We start from the raw sequence: 6,252 nt of genomic DNA on the forward strand, positions 1-6,252 counted from the left end.
CGTAGGAGACCAACAGCAAGAAGAACGAGCCAACCTGAAACTTCTACTAATAGAAAATGGATAATTGATTCCCGGTTCCAATGAATAGCGATCGCATATCATCGATTATATGAATATTCCGTAGAAACGAAGAAATTCAAGGTAGGCCTTGATCGTCCAAACTTTCTCATATATAATCAAACTCACATATATCAGATATATATATATATATATATAAAATGTGTGTGTGTATGTGTGTCTGTGTATGTATATATATATATATATATATGGAACAGGTCGTAATTTCTCTAAAATAATTCCAATGGAATTTGAAATGGGATGGTAGCTCGGCTTTAAACACATATATAGATAAACCACATAACTCCATTTATGTATCTGTGTATATGTACATATACATACATATATACATACATATATGTGTTTAACCAGCCCCGTAAATTATCGTCTATGCGACGTAACTCTTAGTGGAACATATCGGATTTCCTGGTTAGTGGATTTAACGCACTAGCACCATACATATATATATATATATATATATGCGTGTGTGTGTGTAGATATGTGTTGGTGTTACCTCAATACATTTCCTATCCTTCTCATCGTTTAATCGCTCTAAGAGATAATCCAAATTTCATAATGCATATATAGATATACATTATATATATATATACATATATATATATATATATCTGTATGCATGTAACTATGTGTATATATGGTGAGTATAAAAAAAGTGGTTTCAGACAGAAAAAGAAAGAAGGAGAATAAAAAAGAAAAAAAGGAATTCAAATCGATTCTTCAACTGGATTGGAAAATGCCTTTAAAGCAAAAAGGTATCGAGTGCAGCTTGGAGGTAAAACTCAAAAGTACTTTTCATTGTATACTCTATAAAGCCAATAGTAATTGTTACATCTCGCTATGTTACACCTTCGGTATATACTATAGAACTTTCTTATCCTTGAGTTTTCTAGTATTTACTTCGTAGTGAAAGAGAAAGAGAGAGAGAGAGAGAGATAGAGAGTGAACTTCTCTAAGAAAGTTACAAGAAACACTTTGACTTCTCGCTCGATTGCTAATTTTCGTTTAACTCAGAATCATGCCTCCATCTATCGAGGATAGATATCGTATTATAATCGATAATCGATAATACTCGTTCTAAGGATTATACCATGTTCAAAAAGATTTATATATATATATATATATATATATATATATATGCAACATTTCAAAATTGGATTTTGTCTTCGTAATTTTTTTTGCTTTTCTTCTTTTCTTTTTTCTCTTTTTTCTTTTATTTACTTTTACTTCTTCGAAATATATATCTTTTTGCGGGAATTCGACAAGCAAATTTTTTTTTCATTTGCAATCTTTATTGTACGAATAAAAAACGCTTAAACTAATTGAACGTTCTTTTTTTTTTCTTTCTTCTTTTTTTTTTCTTTCTTCTTTGAAAATATTGAAAAGAGATAGAAGCTTTCGCGAATCTATATAATATATACGTAGTAATAAAAGCGCGAACTTATTTGTTTTTACAAACGATGAATCAATCGTGACATCTCTCTCGATCTTTTTTTATATTAAATTTTTAGACCGATATCGATCACCGTAATATCGATGGATTATTTCACGATATATCACGAGGACGATTCAATTTCTCAACTTCTTCATATCTTCTATCGTTCATTTCCAACGGATTACTTTTATCCATTCTTTCTCTTTTCCAAAAACAAGGACATCGATGTTATTTTCAAATTACTTTAAATATCGATATTAATTAACATTCGTAAGAAAAAAGAAAATAAATAAATAAAAATAAAAAAAAAAACACCTTGTCGATTATGAATGGAGGAAAGGAAAAAAATAAAAAACGGAATAAAAAGAAAGAAAGAGAAAGAAATTACTTTGCTTAATTTATGAAATATCATCAATCGAAATAATCGAGAACATTATTTCGGCGAGCCTTAAAAATATATTACATACGGTGATATTAAACAAACGATATGATAATAATAAATATTTAAATGAATAACTTTATCATGTACATTTTTTTTCTTATAATGATACTTTTTTTTTTATCAACAATCATTTACAACGTGGATATAATATATAAGCAGAAGAAAAAAGGTATATAATAAACTGCTTAATTAATTATTGTTTTACAATGATACTTTTTTTTATTATTAATCTCTAAACACAATGATATATATATATATATATATATATATATATATGTATTTATAATGGTATACATAAGTATATATATACACGTAGAGTATTATATACTAATGTAAACATTAGTAATACGTACCTACGTAATGTAAATATGAATAGATAGATAGTCTCTTAAGTTCTTAACGTGCTGACAACTATAATGAACACCCATAACTGTCATGCTCTGTTTTAAACATTGAAAACCATCTAATTATAAGGATGAAAACGTCAGAACAAGATATGTCAATCTTTTTGCATAATAATATAGAACAAACGAGTAGTGTATAGATATATATATATATATATATTGTTGTTTCAGTAATCGAGTATGCTGAACGCAACGAGTAGACATTACTGAAAATTTATCATCGTTCCCTATATATAATACGATTCCCATAAACGTCTGCCACGATAAGATATGCGGGACTTTATCATATTCAACGAGCACTCGTCATATTTTAATCGATTTACATTTTATCATATATCATACGTTTTATTAAATTCTTTGATCACGATTAAAATTTTATATCGTATATAAGAAAAATTTTAACATTATTATTATTATTATTATTATTATTATTACTATTTTTTTTCCTTTTTCTTTTTTATAAATATTTTTTATGTGGCTTCGAAACGTGAAAAAAAAGGAAAAATATGGAAACGAGGGTTTACGAAGAGATCATCAACGTTAAAAATACGATTCTCTTTGAAGAAGCATTTAATCTTTCATCGGCATCATTATTTTGATCTTAGAAGGTGTATTAACGATCGTTTTATATACATCGAGGTCGTAGATGAGCTCTTTGCTGCTTTGTTCCTGCTTTTTATGACGGTCTTCTAGGCATTTTATGACGATGCCTTAACGATAAATGCAAGAGAATATATGAACATCCGCTTGAGCGTTCGAACATCTGGTATACATGCATATGTAAGTATATATATATATATATATGTGTGTGTGTGTGTGTGTATGTAAGGAGTACGTGCACCTACATATATGTAAATATTAACGTAATATGTAAATATAAAAAAATATATCTATACATAAAAAATAGATATACATATGCATAAAAAGTATACGTTCTAGATTCTAAACTACGACAAATATAATTTAAAAAGTTGTATATTAATCGTTTAAAGTATGACATAGATCGTGCGTTTACCGATGGCCTACCCGTAACCATAAACTCGTCTTTCTTCGAGCTTAATACTGAAATACGAGCTAGTTCGGAATAAAATGGGTTTGCTAGTAGTTTACTCGAGAAAGTGAGAGAAAGAGAGAGAGAGAGAGAGAGAGAGAGAGAGAGAAAGAGAGAAAGAGAGTATCGTTCGAATAGGTAGGTACCAACATTTTTATTTTTAAGGTCAAACCGAGGTTCGTATCGATCCAATACTAACCCAGTAAAATAATCTTTTCGTACGGCCCATCCATTTTTGCAATTATATTTCTAAGAATATTTTTTAACGCGATCTTTTCAAGGAAAAAAAAAAAAAGGAGAAAGAAGATGAAGAAGAAAACTAAAGAAAAAAGGAAAAAGGAAAGAAAAATAGAAAATTTCACGTCATAATTTCACATAGTCATATGTATATAAGATATGTAGATTTTTCTTTAAAAGTTACTACTGCCCACGCTTAGACAAGCTTTTTAATTTTGAGATCATGCTCACCGACGTGAAAGAAACGTGAACGTCGAGTTGTAAAACTCGTGGTCCAAATATACAAATAGCAAGACATTTTTTGCTCTGCGGTTGGAGTGCAGCTTACATATGAAAAGGCAAATGCATATATGTACTTACTACGTACACACCTGTGTCAACACGTTCGCAATATGAACGATGACAGAAGAAGACGATACGAAATATTATATGTTTACTTCTTAATTACAAGTTTTGTTTACTCGTTAAACGTTTGTCATAATGTCGATTTTTAATAAAATTATTATCTTCAGTTTTCTTTTTCCTTTTCTTTTTCTTTTTGTTTTTATTTTTATTTTCTTTTTCCTTTTTTTTTTATTTTTCTTTGTCCTTTTTATCTTTTTATCTTTTCGTCAATTTAACAATACAAATTATCAATGATGATTTTTAATAATTCACTGGAATTAATATTCGATAAAATCGATTCGATATTATTTGAAATATATTAATATTCGATATATCGATAAAATTAATATTGCATATATACAGGGGTTCTTTGTAGGTGTTAAAAAGGTAGCCTATCATGGAGGCGCCGTTCTTCGATTAATTCAAGATAGATATTCTTTTACGCATACATGTATAGGTATAATCTATTTTCAGGGGCAATTGAAAAATTTTATATTCATATTATTCATTTGATAATAATATAATTAAAATGAAAAATAGATTTCAAACAGTGATTGACGTACGATCGAATTTTTAGATCTAATTGATGATAATACGATAAAATAAAATTTGAAATTACAATTTAAATCGATACGTTATATATTCAATGATCGTACTCGAGTTGAATAGCTACGTTAAATTTCGATTACAATTGTACAAATTATAGGAAATGCCGAGAGTTTTCGTAGCCAATGGATTTTATTCCGATGTCGCTCATTAACGCTTGGTCGAGCTTCGAAGTAATTTAATTTTCTAATAACTCCGAGCACGTACGCGCGACTCGCACTATTGCCTTCTTGCAACTTTCACGGTAACACCGAATATAATGAATTTTTTTGTTGATCCAACACTTCGGCCATCTTCGATTAAAATTAGTTTTTATTACGTGTATCTAAAGTTGTAAAATCAAATTTCTATTTGCGTTGTAATTTTATGAAACGATTCCAAGCTTAATTACATTTTGCTTATCTCGGGCAATAATAACAACGTTCACAGTTTATACCAGTTGATTATATTAACTGATAAAAATAATTTAACTTGCATGAAAATTTTGTCACTAGTATAGGGATAACGTCAAACACGTTCCTTGATATCTTCTTAACTAAATCAGATTAGATATTTCTTCAAAAGTGATGCATAAAGTTTTATCATACTTTAACACGACGATCGTGTTCGGTCACTCGATAAAATTATACTTAGACGAAACTTTTAATCAACCTATTAAATAGAATATCATCAGCGAGAGAAATTAAATCTAATGATATTTCAAATAGATATTTATCATTCAAAGCGTTGTATTAAGATAAACGATTGTCAAATTATTATATATAATATTTTTTCATCGAATAATCCTAACGCAAACAATCCTACGATTTTTTTGCCTGTCATATACGTATATAGGATAGATCGTTTGAGACCCGTCGGAGCTTGTCAGAAGTTATAATTTAAAAAAAAAAAAAAAAAGAAGCAGAAGAAAAAGAAGAAAAAGAAAAAACGTAAAAAAAAGAATTAACGGTGGGGGGGGGGAGGAAATAGGAGAAAAGAAAAAAGAAAAAAAAAAAGAAAAAGAAGGAAAAAAAACGCAGAACAAAGTAATGAAATCAGAGGTCATAGTACATCATAGCGACCGTTTGACGTTGAGTTAGCGAACGATGACGATGCTAGATTGAAGTGGATAGAAAAAAATTTGTGATATAAACGAGAACCAAACTGATATATATTTTTCGTTCGGTCGTTCGCTCGCTCGCTCGTTCGCTCGTACAATATTACTTTGTCGACTATGACGAGAAGGAAACTGTCGCGATAATCCGACGAGGGAAAAATATTCGTTGATTCCACTTCGCTCGAGGGACTTTGATCTCTCGAAAAGGATTTTCTTGGATCTCGTGTTCCCATTCCTTTTTCTTTCTAGTTTAAGGACAACAGTACGTTGTCACTTTTTGAAGGATTATCGAGTTGAACGCTTATCACGTTAAACACGCCGTCTGACGAAATCCAATTCAATCTGACATAAAATAATATAAAGATTTTAAGGAAATATTAAACATAAACAAATATTTTTATCAATTTCCTTTCACTTCGTAAGATTGATTTACGTGATATATTAAGGGGGAAAAAAAAGAACAAAAAAAAAGAAACAAACAAAAGAAAAATAGAAAGGTAATAACCCGATTAAAAATCATTC

General features: G+C 29.3%; 1 long non-coding RNA gene across 1 annotated transcript in view; it reads left to right on the top strand.

Annotated features, from left to right (window-relative positions):
- Nucleotides 1–6,252, top strand: part of LOC124954561 — a 6,677-nt gene continuing 425 nt past the window's right edge. Inside the window, exons 1-2 of the long non-coding RNA XR_007102571.1 lie at nt 1–850; nt 2,856–6,252. The exon at nt 2,856–6,252 is cut by the window's right edge and continues 425 nt beyond it. This is a non-coding gene — a long non-coding RNA (uncharacterized LOC124954561). The remainder of the gene's footprint in view (nt 851–2,855) is intronic.

The sequence above is a fragment of the Vespa velutina genome, chromosome 15 (assembly GCF_912470025.1).
Source record: "Vespa velutina chromosome 15, iVesVel2.1, whole genome shotgun sequence".
In the NCBI taxonomy this organism is placed as follows: Eukaryota; Metazoa; Arthropoda; class Insecta; order Hymenoptera; family Vespidae; genus Vespa; species Vespa velutina.